The sequence below is a fragment of the Zea mays genome, chromosome 3, assembly GCF_902167145.1.
Source record: "Zea mays cultivar B73 chromosome 3, Zm-B73-REFERENCE-NAM-5.0, whole genome shotgun sequence".
NCBI lineage: Eukaryota > Viridiplantae > Streptophyta > Magnoliopsida > Poales > Poaceae > Zea > Zea mays.
Genome location: NC_050098.1, coordinates 219,151,696 through 219,169,206, shown reverse-complemented (window position 1 = coordinate 219,169,206; position 17,511 = coordinate 219,151,696).

The window sequence follows — 17,511 nt, the reverse complement described above, 5'->3', positions numbered from 1 at the left end:
TGCATAAAGTAAGTGCAAAGGTTGCTTGGAATTGAGCCAATATAACTACTTACAAGATATGCATGGAATGTTTCTTTGTTTTTAAGCATTTTGGACCACGCTTGCACCACATGTTTTGTTTTTGCAAACTCTTTTGTAAATCCTTTTCAAAGTTCTTTTGCAAATAGTCAAAGGTAAATGAATAAGGTTTTGCAAAGCATTTTCAAGATTTGGATTTTTCTCCCCCGGTTTCAAATGCTTTTCCTTTGACTAAACAAAACTCCCCCTAAATGAGATCCTCCTCTTAGTGTTCAAGAGGGTTTTGATATATCATTTTTGAAATACTACTTTCTCCCCCTTTTGAACACAATAGGATACCAAATGATAATATTCAACACTAAGTTTTTGAAATTGGTGGTGGTGCGGTCCTTTTGCTTTGGGCTCATACTCTCTCCCCTTTGGCATGAATCGCCAAAACGGAATCATTAGAGCCCTTTAAGTGCTATCTTCCTCTTTGGTCATAAATAAATGAGTTAAGATTATACCAAAGACGAAGTCCGATCCTTTTGCTTTGGGCTCTTACTCTCTCCCCCAAAGACAAGGTCCTTTTCTTTGATGCTCAGCTTTTCTCCCCCAAGAATGGAGAATCTCTTGGAGCGACGGCGAGGGATGAGTTATGGAGTGGAAGCCTTTGTCTTCGCCGAAGACTCCAATTCCCTTTCAATATACCTATGACTTGGTTTGAAATAGACTTGAAAAACACATTAGTCATAGCATATGAAAGAGACATGATCAAAGGTATATAAATGAGCTATGTGTGCAAGTCAACAAAAGAAATTCCTAGAATCAAGAATATTGAGCTCATGCCTAAGTTTGTTAAAAGATTGTTCATCAAGAGGCTTGGTAAAGATATCGGCTAATTGATCTTTAGTGTTAATGTAAGAAATCTCGATATCTCCCTTTTGTTGGTGATCCCTTAAAAAGTGATACCGAATGGCTATGTGTTTAGTGCGGCTATGCTCGACGGGATTATCCGCCATCTTGATTGCACTCTCATTATCACATAGCAAAGGGACTTTGGTTAATTTGTAACCGTAGTCCCGCAGGGTTTGCCTCATCCAAAGTAATTGCGCGCAACAATGGCCTGCGGCAATGTACTCGGCTTCGGCGGTGGAAAGAGCGACCGAATTTTGCTTCTTTGAAGCCCAAGACACCAAGGATCTTCCCAAGAACTGGCAAGTCCCCGATGTGCTCTTCCTATTGATTTTGCACCCCGCCTAATCGGCATCCGAATAACCAATCAAATCAAAAGTGGATCCCCGAGGATACCAAAGCCCAAACTTAGGAGTATAAGCCAAATATCTCAAGATTCGTTTCACGGCCGTAAGGTGAGTTTCCTTAGGGTCGGCTTGGAATCTTGCACACATGCATACGGAAAGCATAATATCCGGTCGAGATGCACATAAATAGAGTAAAGATCCTATCATCGACCGGTATACCTTTTGATCCACGGACTTACCTCCCGTGTCGAGGTCGAGATGCCCATTGGTTCCCATGGGAGTCTTGATGGGCTTGGCATCCTTCATCCCAAACTTGTTTAGAATGTCTTGAGTGTACTTCATTTGGCTAATGAAGGTGCCCTCTTGGAGTTGCTTCACTTGAAATCCTAAGAAGTACTTCAACTCCCCCATCATTGACATCTCGAACTTTTGTGTCATGATCCTACTAAACTCTTCACATGTAGACTCATTAGTAGACCCAAATATAATATCATCAACATAAATTTGGCATACAAACAAGTCACTTTCAAGAGTTTTAGTAAAGAGTGTAGGATCGGCCTTTCCAACTTTGAAGCCATTAGCAATAAGGAAATCTCTAAGGCATTCATACCATGCTCTTGGGGCTTGCTTGAGCCCATAAAGCGCCTTAGAGAGCTTATAGACATGGTTAGGGTACTCACAGTCTTCAAAGCCGGGAGGTTGCTCAACATAGACCTCTTCTTTGATTGGTCCATTGAGGAAGGCACTTTTCACGTCCATTTGATAAAGCTTAAAGCCATGGTAAGTAGCATAGGCCAATAAAATGCGAATTGATTCAAGCCTAGCCACGGGTGCATAGGTTTCACCGAAATCCAAACCTTCGACTTGGGAGTATCCCTTAGCCACAAGTCGAGCTTTGTTCCTTGTCACCACACCATGCTCATCTTGCTTGTTGCGGAAGACCCATTTGGTTCCTACAACATTTTGGTTAGGACGTGGAACTAACTGCCATACCTCATTCCTAGTGAAGTTGTTGAGCTCCTCTTGCATTGCCATCACCCAATCCGAATCTTGGAGTGCTTCCTCTACCCTGTGAGGCTCAATAGAGGAAACAAACGAGTAATGTTCACAAAAATGTGCAACACGATATCGAGTAGTTACCCCCTTATGAATGTCGCCGAGGATGGTGTCGACGGGGTGATCTCGTTGGATTGCTTGGTGGACTCTTGGGTGTGGCGGTCTTTGCTCTTCATCCTCCTTGTCTTGATCATTTGCATCTCCCCCTTGATCCATGCCGTCATCTTGAGGTGGCTCATTTGATTGATCTTCTTTTTCATCAACTTGAGCCTCTTCCTCATTTTGAGTCGGTGGAGATGCTTGCATGGAGGAGGATGGTTGATCTTGTGTATTTGGAGGCTCTTCGGATTCCTTAGGACACACATCCCCAATGGACATGTTCCTTAGTGCGATGCATGGAGCCTCTTCAATACCTGTCTCATCAAGATCAACTTGCTCTACTTGAGAGTCGTTAGTCTCATCAAACACAACGTCACATGAGACTTCAACTAGTCCAGTGGACTTGTTAAAGACCCTATATGCCCTTGTGTTTGAGTCATAACCAAGTAAAAAGCCTTCTACGGTCTTAGGAGCAAATTTAGATTTTCTACCTCTTTTAACAAGAATAAAACATTTGCTACCAAAGACTCTAAAATATGAAATATTGGGCCTTTTACCGGTAAGGAGTTCGTATGATGTCTTCTTGAGGATTCGGTGTAGATACAACCGGTTGATGGCGTAGCAAGCGGTGTTGACCGCCTCGGCCCAAAACCGATCCGAAGTCTTGTACTCATCAAGCATGGTTCTTGCCATGTCCAATAGAGTTCGATTCTTCCTCTCCACTACACCATTTTGTTGTGGCGTGTAGGGAGAAGAGAACTCATGCTTGATGCCCTCCTCCTCAAGAAAGCCTTCGATTTGAGAGTTTTTGAACTCCGTCCCGTTGTCGCTTCTAATTTTCTTGATCCTTAATCCGAACTCATTTTGAGCCCGTCTCAAGAATCCCTTTAAGGTCTCTTGGGTTTGAGATTTTTCCTGCAAAAAGAATACCCAAGTGAAGCGAGAATAATCATCCACAATAACTAGACAGTACTTACTCCCGCCGATGCTTATGTATGCAATCGGGCCGAATAGATCCATATGTAGGAGCTCCAGTGGCCTGTCGGTCGTCATTATGTTTTTGTGTGGATGATGGGCTCCAACTTGCTTTCCTGCCTGGCATGCGCTACAAATCCTGTCTTTCTCAAAATGAACATTGGTTAGTCCTAAAATGTGCTCTCCCTTTATAAGCTTATGAAGATTCTTCATCCCAACATGGGCTAGTCGGCGGTGCCAGAGCCAACCCATGTTAGTCTTAGCAATTAAACATGTGTTGAGTTCAGCTCTATCAAAATCTACTAAGTATAGCTGACCCTCTAACACACCCTTAAATGCTATTGAATCATCACTTCTTCTAAAGACAGTGACACTTACATCAGTGAAAAGACAGTTGTAGCCCATTTGACATAATTGTTCAACGGAAAGCAGATTGTAATCTAAAGAATCTACAAGAAAAACATTGGAAATAGAATGGTCAGGAGATATAGCAATTTTACCCAAACCTTTGACCAAACCTTGATTTCCATCCCCGAATGTGATCGCTCTTTGGGGATCTTGGTTTTTCTCATATGAGGAGAACATCTTTTTCTCCCCAGTCATGTGGTTCGTGCACCCGCTGTCGAGTATCCAACTTGAGCCCCCGGATGCATAAACCTACAAAACAAGTTTAGTTCTTGACTTTAGGTACCCAAATGGTTTTGGGTCCTTTGGCATTAGACACAAGAACTTTGGGTACCCAAACACAAGTCTTTGACCCCTTGTGCTTGCCCCCAACATATTTGGCAACTACCTTGCCGGATTTGTTAGTCAAAACATAAGATGCATCAAAAGTTTTAAATGAAATATTATGATCATTTGATGCACTAGGAGTTTTCTTTCTAGGCAACTTAGCATGGTTTGGTTGCCTAGAGCTAGATGCCTCACCCTTATACATGAAAGCATGATTAGGGCCAGAGTGAGACTTCCTAGAATGAATTCTCCTAATTTTGCTCTCGGGATAACCGGCAGGGTATAAAATGTAACCCTCGTTATCCTGAGGCATGGGAGCCTTGCCCTTAACAAAGTTAGACAATCTTTTAGGAGAGGCACTAAGTTTGACATTGTCTCCCCTTTGGAAGCCAATGCCATCCTTGATGCCCGGGCGTCTCCCATTATAAAGCATGCTACGAGCAAATTTAAATTTCTCATTTTCTAAGTTGTGCTCGGTAATTTTAGCATCTAGTTTTGCTATATGATCATTTTGTTGTTTAATTAAAGCCATATGATCATGAATAGCATTAACATCAACATCTCTACATCTAGTACAAATAGTGACATGCTCAATGGTAGATGTAGATGGTTTGCAAGAATTAAGTTCAACAATCTTAGCATGAAGAATATCATTTTTATCTCTAAGATCGGAAATTGTAACTTTGCAAACATCAAAATCTTTAGCCTTAGCAATTAAATTTTCATTTTCTACTTTAAGGCTAGCAAGAGAAATGTTCAATTCTTCAATCCTAGCAAGCAAATCATCATTATTATCTCTAGGATTGGGAATTGAATCATTACAAACATGTGAATCAACCTTAGCATTTAAACTAGCATTTTCATGTCTAAGGTTGTCAATCATTTCTCGGCAAGTGCTTAGCTCACTAGATAATTTTTGACATTTCTCAATTTCTAGAGCATAAGCATTTTTAACCTTAACATGCTTCTTATTTTCTTTAATAAGGAAGTCCTCTTGAGTGTCCAAGAGATCATCCTTTTCATGGATGGCACTAATCAATTCATTAAGTTTTTCTTTTTGTTGCATGTTGAGGTTGGCAAAAAGAGTACGCAAATTGTCTTCCTCATCACTAGCATTATCATCACTAGAGGATTCATATTTAGTGGAGGATTTAGATTTAACCTTCTTTTTGCCGTCCTTTGCCATGAGGCACTTGTGGCCGACGTTTGGGAAGAGGAGTCCCTTGGTGACGGCGATGTTGGCGGCGTCCTCGTCGTCGGAGGAGTCGCTTGAGCTTTCGTCGGAGTCCCACTCCCGACAAACGTGGGCATCGCCGCCCTTCTTCTTGTAGTACCTCTTCTTCTCCTTTCTTCTCCCCTTCTTGTCGTCGCCCCTGTCACTATCACTTGATAATGGACATTTAGCAATAAAGTGACCGGGCTTACCACACTTGTAGCAAACCTTCTTGGAGCGGGACTTGTAGTCTTTCCCTCTCCTTTGCTTGAGGATTTGGCGAAAGCTCTTGATGACGAGCGCCATTTCCTCATTGTCGAGCTTGGAGGCGTCTATTGGTTGTCGACTTGGTGTGGACTCCTCCTTCTTTTCTTCCGTCGCCTTGAATGCGACGAGTTGAGCTTCGGATGTGGAGGGATCATCAAGCTCGTTGATCTTCCTCGAGCCTTCGATCATGCACTCAAAACTTACAAAATGCCCGATTACTTCCTCGGGGTCATTTTAGTATATCTAGGATTACCACGAATTAATTGAACTTGAGTAGGGTTAAGGAAAATAAGAGATCTTAGAATAACCTTAACCACTTCATGGTCATCCCACTTTACGCTCCCGAGGTTGCGCACTTGGTTCACCAAGGTCTTGAGCCAGTTGTACATGTGTTGTGGCTCCTCCCCTTTGCGAAGCCGGAACCGACCGAGCTCCCCCTCGATCGTTTCCCGCTTGGTGATCTTGGTGAGCTCATCTCCCTCGTGCGCGGTTTTGAGCACATCCCAAACCTCCTTGGCGCTCTTCAACCCTTGCACTTTGTTATACTCCTCTCTACTTAAAGAGGCGAGGAGTATCGTTGTCGCTTGAGAGTTGAAGTGCTTGATTTGGGTCACCTCATCCTCATCATAGTCTTTATCCCCTACTGATGGTACCTGTGCACCAAACTCAACAACATCCCATATACTTTTGTGGAGTGAGGTTAGATGAAATCGCATTAAATCACTCCACCTAGCATAATCTTCACCATCAAAAGTTGGTGGTTTGCCTAATGGGACGGAAAGTAAAGGTGCATGTTTAGAAATGCGAGGGTAGTGTAGGGGGATCTTACTAAACTTCTTACGCCCTTGGCGTTTAGAAGTTACGGAGGGCGCATCGGAGCCGGAGGTCGATGTTGATGAAGTGTCGGTCTCGTAGTAGACCACTTTCCTCATCCTTTTTGGCTTGTCCTCACTCCGATGCGGCTTGTGGGAAGAAGATTTTTCCTTCTTCTCTTTATGGTGAGAAGAAGATTTCTTCTCCTTCCCTTTGTTGGAGGAGCTCTTCTTCTTCTCCCTCCTCTTGGTGCGGGACTCTTCCGATGAAGTGCTCCCGTGGCTTGTAGTGGGCTTTTCGCCAGTCTCCATCTCCTTCTTGGCGTGATCTCCCGACATCACTTCGAGCGGTTAGGCTCTAATGAAGCACCGGGCTTTGATACCAATTGATAGTCGCCTAGAGGGGGGGTGAATAGGGCGAAACTGAAATTTACAAATATAAACACAACTACAAGCCGGGTTAGCGTTAGTAATAAAGAAACGAGTCCGCGAGAGAGAGGGTGGAAAAAAAAAACAAATCGCAAGCAAATGAAGAGTGTGACACGCGGATTTGTTTTACCGAGGTTCGGTTCTTGCAAACCTACTCCCTGTTGAGGAGGCCACAAAGGCCGGGTCTCTTTCAACCCTTCCCTCTCTCAAACGATCCCACGGATCGAGTGAGCTTTCTCTTCTCAATCACTTGGAACACAAAGTTCCCACAAGGACCACCACAAGTTTGGTGTCTCTTGCCTCAATTACAAGTGAACTTGATCGCAATGAAAGAATCAAGAGAGAAGAAAGCAATCCAAGCGCAAGAGCTCGAAAGGAACACAAGCAAATCACTCTCTCTAGTCACTATGGCGTTGTGTGGAATTTGGAGAGGATTCGATCTCTTTGGTGTGTCTAGAATTGAATGCTAGAGCTCTTGTAGTAGTTGGGAAGTGGAAAACTTGGATGCCATGAATGGTGGGGTGGTTGGGGTATTTATAGCCCCAACCACCAAAAGTGGCCGTTGGGAGGCTGTCTGTTCGATGGCGCACCGGACAGTCCGGTGCACACCGGACATGTCCGGTGCCCCCGCCACGTCATCACTGCCGTTGGATTCTGACCGTTGGAGCTTCTGACTTGTGGGCCCGCCTGGATGTCCGGTGCACACCGGACATCTACTGTTCCTTGTCCGGTGTGCCAGTATGGGCGCGCCTGACTTCTGCGCGCGCAGCGCGCATTAAATGCGCCGCAGGTAGCCGTTGGCGCCGAATAGCCGTTGCTCCGGAGTTGCACCGGACAGTCCGGTGCACACCGGACATGTCCGGTGAATTATAGCGGACTAGCCGTTGGAGATTCCCGAAGCTGGCGAGTTCCTGAGGCCGCTCCTCCTTGGTGCACCGGACACTGTCCGGTGTACACCGGACAGTCCGGTGAATTATAGCGCGAGTGCCTCTGGAAATTCCCGAAGGTGGCGAGTTCGAGTTGGAGTCCTCTGGTGCACCGGACATGTCCGGTGGCACACCGGACACTGTCCGGTGGCACACCGGACAGTCCGGTGCGCCAGACCAGAGGTGCCTTCGGTTGACCCTTTGCTCCTTTGTTGAATCCAATATTTGATCTTTTTATTGGCTAAGTGTGAACCTGTTACACCTGTATGACTTATACACTAGAGCAAACTAGTTAGTCCAATTATTTGTGTTGGGCAATTCAACCACCAAAATTAATTAGGGACTAGGTGTAAGCCTAATTCCCTTTCACCTACCTTTCCACCCAGCAAGCCTTTTATTGATTTTCTCAATTAGAGGTTGCAACTCTATTCTTTTAATATTCCTGAAGTGAAGCGGTAGCCCGAGATACTTACCAGGGAAGTTAGAGTACTTGCATGGAAAAACTTCCATTAAATTTGACCATAAAGATTCAGGGTAACGTATTGGGAAATCTCTGTTTTCTCAAAATTGATCTTTAGACCTGAACACCATGTGAAAGCTTCTAGAATTCTTTTTAGAACTTTGAGATCTAGTTTGTCTGCTCTAACAAACACCCCCGCATCATCTGCATATAGAGTACATCGAAACTTTGCCCCATTGGGTAATACCTGGCCCAAGCCCCTCATGAGCTACCCTTTCAATCATTCGTTATAGGGGATCCATTGCGAGGATGAAGAGAAAAGGCGATAGTGGGTCACCCTGACACACCCTTCTCATGTGCTTGATTTCTTTGGTTTGCTAACCATTAATGATGATTTTGGATGAAGATGAGCCAAGGATGGTAGCAATCCAATCTCTCCATTTTTGGGTGAAGCCTAGGGCTCTTAAGACGTCTAGAAGATATGCCCAATTAAGAGAGTCAAAAGCTTTTGATATGTCTAGCTTGACGAATAGGGCTGCTTGTTTGCTCTTGTGAAGTTTTTTAATCACTTTCTGGACGTAGAGGAAGTTATCATGAATTGATCGCTTTTGAATGAAAGCATTTTGGGTAGTGGAGACAATTTCATTCATACGCGGCGCCAGCCTTGTTGCCATTATTTTGGTTATAATCTTCATACAACTATTGATAAGGTGGATTGGTCTAAATAGATCTATCATGTCAGGGTTCTCCCTTTTTGGTAGAAGAACAATGTTTGCCTCATTGACCAGATGCAAACTTTTGCATTTATGATGATAAAAATCATTGATCGCTTTGGAAAGGTCTTCTCTAATCACCTCAAAACATTCCTTGTAGAAAAGCCCTATAAAACCATCAGGTCCAGGCGCTTTCTCTGAATGCATGCCCATAACCGCATTCCTAATCTCATCATCATTGATCATGGTGTCCAACTCGGATAACTCAAAAGGCGAGTAGCTTAGATTTTCCCAACGAACAACACTATTCCTCCCGCCTCTAGTGCCAAGGATCTCATGTCAGGTAAATAGGATGTGGATGAGATAATCAATTGGACTATCTGAAAGGGAAATGTGCCCTTGGGCCATTTCTAAGTATTTTGGTGATTTAGTGTCCAACACAAGTGCCTAAGTATAAAATGGTGGACAAAGTACAAATCAAGGATAAAGGTATGTTTCTCAGACTTAGTACATTGTTTTGGAGACTAATGTATTGTGTCTAAGTGCTGGAAACAGGAAAAATCGAATTGGAAATGAGATGGCCTTGTTCAGCCGAAGTCTGCTCAGTCTAGGAGCACCGGACTGTCCGGTGGTGCACCGGACAGTGTCCGGTGCGCCAGGCTGGCTCGAGCAAACTGGCCGCTCTCGGGAATTCACCGGCGACGTACGGCTATAATTCACCGGACTGTCCGGTGTGCACCGGACTGTCCGGTGAGCCAATGGTCGGCCGGGCCAACGGTCGGCCGCGCGATCTGCGCGGGACACGTGGCCGAGCCAACGGCTAGAAGGGGCACCGGACTGTCCGGTGTGCACCGGACATATCCGGTGCGCCAATGGCTCTCTGGCTGCCAACGGTCGGCTGCTCCAGTTAAGGAAAGAAATCGGGCACCGGACAGTGTCCGGTGTGCACCGGACTGTCCGATGCGCCACACGACAGAAGGCAAGGATTGCCTTCCCAGATTGCTCTCAACGGCTCCTAGCTGCCTTGGGGCTATAAAAGGGACCCCTAGGCGCATGGAGGAGGATACCTAGCATCCTTTGAGCACTATTGATCACTCACACATCATTCTTGCGCACTTGTTCGACATTCTAGTGATTTGAGCCCCGTTCTAGTGTGCTAGTCTTTTTGAGCTCAAGTCTGGGTCTTGTGTGTGCGTATTTGCTGTGATCTTTTTGTCTTGTGTGAGTTGCTCATCCCTCCCTTACTCCATGATTCTTTGTGAACATCAAAAGTGTAAGGGCGAGAGGCTCCAAGTTGTGGAGATTCCTCGCGAACGGGATAAGAAAAGAAAAGCAAAACACTGTGGTATTCAAGTTGATCATTGGATCACTTGAGAGGAGTTGAGTGCAACTCTCGTCCGTTGGGACGCCACAACGTGGAGTAGGCAAGTTTTGTACTTGGCCGAACCACGGGATAAACCACTGTGTCATCTCTGTGTTGATCTCTTTGTGGTTATCGTATTGAGCAAGATCTTCTCTCTAGCCACTTGGTGATTATTGTGCTAACACTTAACCAAGTTTTGTGGCTTAAGTTTTAAGTTTTACAGGATCACCTATTCACCCCCCCTCTAGGTGCTCTCAATTGGTATCAGAGCCGTTCTCTTCAAGAAAGGGACTAACCGCCTGAAGAGATGGATCCTAAGGGGAAGGGAATCGTGATCAATGACTGCGAGAGAAGGAAATCGGTTAATTCAAACTTTTCGTTTGACTACTCTCGTATTCCGCAAAGTACAAATGCTCATTTATTATCCATTCCACTTGGTAAACCTCCTCATTTTGATGGAGAAGACTACGGATTTTGGAGTCACAAAATGCGTAGTCACTTGTTCTCTCTCCATCCTAGCATATGGGAGATAGTAGAAAGTGGAATGCATTTTGATAGTAGTGATAGTCCCATGTTTATCAATGAGCAAATTCATAAAAACGCACAAGCTACTACTGTGTTGCTAGCCTCATTGTGCAGGGATGAGTACCACAAAGTGAGCGGCTTGGACAATGCCAAGCAGATCTGGGACACCCTCAAGATCTCACATGAGGGCAACGATGTCACCATGCTCACCAAGATGGAGTTGGTGGAAGGCGAACTTGGGAGATTCGCCATGATAAAGGGGGAGGAGCCAAACCAAACATACAACCGGCTCAAGACCCTTGTCAACAAGATAAGGAGCTACAGAAGCACGCGATGGACGGACCACGACGTCGTCCGCCTAATGTTAAGGTCGTTTACTGTCCTTGATCCTCATCTTGTGAACAATATTCGTGAGAATCCTAGGTACATCAAGATGACGCCCGAAGAGATACTTGGAAAGTTCGTGAGCGGGCGAATGATGATCAAAGAAGCAAGATATGTGGACGACGCATTGAATGGTCCAATCAATGAGCCTCAACCTCTTGCTCTCAAGGCAACTAGAAGCAAGGAGACGCTACCTAGCAAGGTGGCACAAATTGAGGCGCCCGGACTTAACGATGAAGAGATGGCTCTCATCATCAAGAGATTCAAGACGGCGCTAAAAGGTCGCAAGGGGCAGCCAAGCAAGACCAAGACAAAGGGGAAGCGCTCATGCTTCAAATGTGGTAAGCTTGGTCATTTTATTGCTAACTGTCCCGACAATGATAGTGATCAGGATCAAGGGAACAAGAGGGAAAAGAAGAAGAACTATAAGAAGGCAAAGGGCGAGGCGCATCTAGGCAATGAGTGGGATTCAGATTGCTCCTCTTCCGACTCCGACAATGAAGGACTCGCCGCCACCGCCTTCAACAAGTCATCCCTCTTCCCCAACGAGCGTCACACATGCCTTATGGCAAGGGAGAAGAAGGTATGTACTCGAAACACTACTTATGCTTCTTCAAGTGAGGACGAATCTAGTGATGAGGATGAAATAGATTATTCATGTTTATTTAAGGGCCTAGATAGAACCAAGGTAGATAAAATTAATGAACTAATTGATGCCTTGAATGATAAGAATAGGCTTTTAGAAAAGCAAGAGGATTTGTTGTATGAAGAACATGACAAATTTGTAGAAGCACAAAAATCTCATGCTCTAGAAGTTAAAAGAAATGAAATGCTTTCTTGTGAGTTATCTTCTTGCCATGAGACAATGTCTAACTTAAGGAGCATTAATGATGATTTGAATGCTAAGTTAGAAATAGCTAGTAAATCAACATCTTGTGTAGAAAATGATGTTATTTGCAATAGGTGTAAAGATTCTGATATTGATGCTTGTAGTGAACACATAGCCTCAATTGCAAAATTAAATGATGAAGTTGCTAGTATTAATGCCCAACTTAAGACTAGCAAAAGTGAGTTTGATAAACTAAAATTTGCTAGGGATGCCTACACGGTTGGTAGACATCCCTCAATTAAGGATGGGCTTGGCTTCAAGAGGGAGGCCAAGAACTTAACAAGCCATAAGGCTTCCATCTCCACAAAGGAGAAAGGGAAGGCCCCTATGGCGAGTAATGCTAAAAAGAACCATGCCTTCATGTACCATGATAGAAAATTTTCTAGAAATGTTTATGATGATAGGAGTTGTAATGCTTATAATGCTTTTGACTCTTATGCCATGTTTGCTTCTAGTTCTTCCTATATGCATGGTAGAAATGTGTTTAGAAGAAATGTTGTTCATCATATGCCTAGGAGAAATGTTGTCAATATTCCTAGGAAAGTTAATGAACCTTCTACAATTTATCATGCTTGTGATGCTTCATTTGCAATTTGTAGAAAGGATAGAAAGGTGATTGCTAGGAAATTAGGGGCAAAATGCAAGGGAGATAAAACTTGCATTTGGGTCCCTAAGACAATTGTGACTAACCTTGTAGGACCCAACAAGAGTTGGGTACCTAAGTCCCAAGCCTAAATTTGCCTTGCAGGTTTATGCATCCGGGGGTTCAAGCTGGATTATCGACAGCGGATGCACAAACCATATGACGGGGGAGAAGAAGATGTTTACCTCCTACGTCAAAAACAAGGATTCCCAAGATTCAATAATATTCGGTGATGGGAACCAAGGCAAGGTAAAAGGGTTAGGTAAAAATTGCAATTTCAAATGAGCACTCTATCTCTAATGTGTTTTTAGTTGAGTCTCTGGGATATAATTTACTATCTGTTAGTCAATTATGCAATATGGGTTACAACTGTCTATTCACTAATATAGATGTGTCTGTATTTAGAAGATGTGATTGTTCACTAGCTTTTAAGGGTGTACTAGACGGCAAACTTTACTTAGTTGATTTTGCAAAAGAAGAGGCTGGTCTAGATGCATGCTTAATTGCTAAGACTAGCATGGGCTGGCTGTGGCATCGCCGCTTAGCACATGTGGGGATGAAGAACCTTCACAAGCTTCTAAAGGGAGAACACGTAATAGGTTTAACTAATGTAAAATTCGAAAAAGATAGACCTTGTGCAGCATGTCAAGCAGGTAAACAGGTGGGAGAAGCACATCACAGCAAGAATGTGATGACCACATCAAGGCCTCTGGAGCTGCTACATATGGACCTCTTCAGACCCGTCGCTTATCTAAGCATATGGGGAAGTAAGTATGGTTTAGTTATTGTGGATGACTTTTCCCGCTTCACTTGGGTATTCTTTTTGCAGGATAAGTCTGAGACCCAAGGAACCCTCAAGCGCTTCCTAAGGAGAGCTCAAAATGAGTTTGAGCTCAAGATAAAGAAGATAAGGAGCGACAACGGGTCCGAGTTCAAGAACCTTCAAGTGGAGGGGTTCCTTGAGGAGGAAGGGATCAAGCACGAGTTCTCCGCTCCCTACACACCACAACAAAACGGTGTGGTAGAGAGGAAGAACAGGACGCTCATCGATATGGCGAGGACGATGCTTGGAGAGTTCAAGACCCCCGAGCGTTTTTGGTCAGAAGCTGTGAACACGGCTTGCCACGCCATCAACAGGGTCTACCTTCACCGCCTCCTCAAGAAGACGTCGCATGAGCTTCTAACCGGTAACAAACCCAATGTATCTTACTTTCGTGTATTTGGGAGCAAATGCTACATTCTAGTGAAGAAGGGTAGAAATTCTAAGTTTGCTCCCAAAGCTGTAGAAGGGTTTTTGTTAGGTTATGACTCAAATACAAAGGCGTATAGGGTCTTCAACAAATCATCGGGTTTGGTTGAAGTCTCTAGCGACGTTGTATTTTATGAGACTAATGGCTCTCCAAGAGAGCAAGTTGTTGATCTTGATGATGTAGATGAAGAAGATATTCCGACGGCCGCTATAAGAACCATGGCGATTGGTGAAGTACGACCACAGGAACAAGAGGAGCAAGACCAACCTTCTTCCTCAACTATGGTGCATCCCCCAACTCAAGACGATGAACAGGTTCATCAACAGGAGGCGTGTGATCAAGGGGGAGCACAAGATGATCATGTGATGGAGGAAGAAACTCAGCCGGCACCTCCAACTCAAGTTCGAGCGATGATTCAAAGGGATCATCCCGTCGATCAAATTCTTGGTGATATTAGCAAGGGAGTAACTACTCGGTCTCGATTAGTTAATTTTTGTGAGCATTACTCCTTTGTCTCTTCTATTGTGCCTTTCAGGGTAGAGGAGGCCTTGCTAGATCCGGACTGGGTGTTGGCCATGCAAGAGGAGCTCAACAACTTCAAGAGGAATGAGGTTTGGACACTGGTGCCTCGTCCTAAGCAAAATGTTGTGGGAACCAAGTGGGTGTTCTGCAACAAACAAGACGAGCATGGAGTGGTGACAAAGAACAAGGCTCGACTTGTGGCAAAAGGTTATGCCCAAGTCGCAGGTTTGGACTTTGAGGAGAGTTTTGCTCCTGTGGCTAGGCTAGAGTCCATTCGTATTTTACTAGCATATGCCGCTCACCATTCTTTCAGGTTGTTCCAAATGGATGTGAAGAGCGCTTTCCTCAACGGGCCAATCAAGGAGGAGGTGTACGTGGAACAACCCCCTGGCTTCGAGGATGAACGGTACCCCGACCATGTGTGTAAGCTCTCTAAGGCGCTCTATGGACTTAAGCAAGCCCCAAGAGCATGGTATGAATGCCTTAGAGACTTTCTAATTGCTAATGCTTTCAAGGTTGGGAAAGCCGATCCAACTCTTTTCACTAAGACTTGTGACGGTGATCTTTTTGTGTGCCAAATTTATGTCGATGACATAATATTTGGTTCTACTAATAAAAAGTCTTGTGAAGAGTTTAGCAGGGTAATGACGCAGAAATTCGAGATGTCGATGATGGGCGAGCTGAACTACTTCCTTGGGTTCCAAGTGAAGCAACTCAAGGATGGCACCTTCATCTCCCAAACGAAGTACACGCAAGACTTGCTAAAGCGGTTTGGGATGAAGGACGCCAAGCCCGCAAAGACTCCGATGGGAACCGACGGACACACCGACCTCAACAAAGGAGGTAAGTCCGTTGATCAAAAAGCATACCGGTCAATGATAGGGTCTTTACTTTATTTATGTGCTAGTAGACCGGATATTATGCTTAGTGTATGCATGTGTGCTAGATTTCAATCCGATCCTAAGGAGTGTCACTTAGTGGCAGTGAAGCGAATCCTTAGATATTTAGTTGCTACGCCTTGCTTCGGGCTCTGGTATCCAAAGGGGTCTACCTTTGACTTGATTGGATATTAAGATTCCGACTATGCTGGATGTAAGGTCGATAGGAAGAGTACATCGGGGACGTGCCAATTCTTAGGAAGATCCCTGGTGTCATGGAATTCTAAGAAACAAACCTCTGTTGCCCTATCCACCGCTGAGGCCGAGTATGTTGCCGCAGGAAAGTGTTGCGCACAACTACTCTGGATGAGGCAAACCCTCAGGGACTTTGGCTACAATCTGAGCAAAGTCCCACTCCTATGTGATAATGAGAGTGCTATCCGCATGGCGGAAAATCCTGTTGAACACAGCCGCACAAAGCACATTGACATCCGACATCACTTTTTGAGAGACCACCAGCAAAAGGGGGATATCGAAGTGTTCCATGTTAGCACCGAGAACCAGCTAGCCGATATCTTTACCAAGCCTCTAGATGAGAAGACCTTTTGCAGGTTGCGTAGTGAGCTAAATGTCTTAGATTCGTGGAACCTGGATTGATTTACAGCATACATGTGTTTATGCCTTTGATCATGTTCCTTATGCATTTTGTTGCTTAGTTATGGTGCTCAAGTTGTACAAACACTCCCTGGACCTCACAAGTCCGTTGCAAAGCGATGCACATGTTTAGGGGGAGATGTGTTACAACTTGACCCTTTGAGACTAACCATGTGCTTGAGTTTGATGATTTAGTCTCGAAGGAGGTTTGAAAGGGAAAAGGTGGACTTGGACCATGAAAGACTTCCACTGCACTCCGATGAGAGGGTAACTTATTCCAAGTTCATCTCATGTACTCTTATTGCCTTTGCATTCTTATTGAAGATTTTGGTAAGGCAATGGGGTTCAAGGGCCAAGATTAATCCCGTTTTGGTGCTTGATGCCAAAGGGGGAGAAAATAAAGGCCAAAGCAATAAATGGATCAGCTACCACTTGAGAGATTTTGAAAATAGTTGGTTGAATAGAGCTTTTGGTTTGTCAAAACTCTTTTATTGTATCTCTTGTCAAAAGTTGGCTTCTTGTGGGGAGAAGTGTTGGAATAGAGCTTTTGGTTTGTCAAAACTCTTTTATTGTCACTCTTGTCAAAAGTTGGCTTCTTGTGGGGAGAAGTGTTGATTATGGGAAAAAGGGGAGTTTTTGAAATCTTGAATCAATTTCTCTTGGAATGACTCTCTTTATGTCTTAACATGTGTGTTTGAATTAGAGATAGAAATTTGAGTATGATTTGCAAAAACAAACCAAGTGGTGGCAAAGAGTGATCCATATATGTCAAATTTGAATCAAAACAATTTGAGTTCTTATTTGAATTGATTTTGTATTTGTTCTACTTACTTTATATTGTGTTGGCATAAATCACCAAAAAGGGGGAGATTGAAAGTGAAATGTGCCCTTGGGCCATTTCTAAGTATTTTGGTGATTTAGTGTCCAACACAAGTGCCTAAGTATAAAATGGTGGACAAAGTACAAATCAAGGATAAAGGTATGTTTCTCAGACTTAGTACATTGTTTTGGAGACTAATGTATTGTGTCTAAGTGCTGGAAACAGGAAAAATCGAATTGGAAATGAGATGGCCTTGTTCAGCCGAAGTCTGCTCAGTCTAGGAGCACCGGACTGTCCGGTGGTGCACCGGACAGTGTCCGGTGCGCCAGGCTGGCTCGAGCAAACTGGCCGCTCTCGGGAATTCACCGGCGACGTACGGCTATAATTCACCGGACTGTCCGGTGAGCCAATGGTCGGTCGGGCCAACGGTCGGCCGCGCGATCTGCGCGGGACACGTGGCCGAGCCAACGGCTAGAAGGGGCACCGGACTGTCCGGTGCGCCAACGGCTCTCTGGCTGCCAACGGTCGGCTGCGCCAGTTAAGGAAAGAAATCGGGCACCGGACAGTGTCCGGTGTGCACCGGACTGTCCGGTGCGCCACGCGACAGAAGGCAAGGATTGCCTTCCCAGATTGCTCTCAACG